General features: G+C 32.0%; 1 pseudogene; it reads left to right on the top strand.

The window, feature by feature from the left end:
- Window positions 1-304: 304 nt before the first annotated feature.
- Window positions 305-433, top strand: LOC115938970 (U4 spliceosomal RNA; annotated as a pseudogene).
- The last annotated feature ends 267 nt before the right edge of the window (window positions 434-700 follow it).

The raw sequence follows: 700 nt of genomic DNA, 5'->3' as shown, positions 1-700 counted from the left end.
TGGGTTAGCCCGGTGATGGGTGTTAAGGAGGGCACGTACTGCATGGAGCACTGGGTGTTATATGAAAACAATGGATCGTGGATCACCACATCAAAAACTAATGATGTATTGTATGGTGACTAACGTAACATAATTAAATTTAAAAAAATAAATAAAGGATTCCAGGTTATAGATAAATATTGAAAGTTTTCAAGTTAAGCACTTTGCTTCATAGCTTTTTAGTAAAACAGCAGAATCCAGAAATAGACTCAAATACATATGGAATTCGAGTGTGATACAGATGGACTTTTAAATCAATAGGAAGAGCTTTGCACAGTGGCAGTATCGTAGCCAATGAGGTTTATCTGAGGCGCGATTATTGCTAATTGAAAATCAATAAGAAGAAGACAAATTGTTCTAAAATTGTGTTGTAATTGTTTTAGGGAAAAGTATCTGAGTTCTTATTTTTTTAAGCAAAAAAGAATTTCAAATGGATCAATAACTTAAATGGTAGTAATATAAAAAGTTTGTAGTAGAAAGTGTGAGTTTGATTTATTATATTGTCGGAGCCCTTTTTAACTGTGATATAAAACTAAAAAGCCATAAATGGAAAGAGTAGTAGTATTTGATGATACAAAGCTTTTAAAATATTGAATAGAAAAAGGTATTATAAGAAAAGTTGCAAGAGTAGAGGACTGGCAAAGACCCAACTTTTCAAGTG

The sequence above is a fragment of the Leptonychotes weddellii genome, unplaced genomic scaffold (genome assembly GCF_054177405.1).
Source record: "Leptonychotes weddellii isolate Sample4059 unplaced genomic scaffold, ASM5417740v2 HiC_scaffold_28096, whole genome shotgun sequence".
In the NCBI taxonomy this organism is placed as follows: Eukaryota; Metazoa; Chordata; class Mammalia; order Carnivora; family Phocidae; genus Leptonychotes; species Leptonychotes weddellii.
The sequence above is the reverse complement of the archived record's forward strand: the minus strand, read 5'-3'. Positions and strand labels throughout refer to the sequence as shown.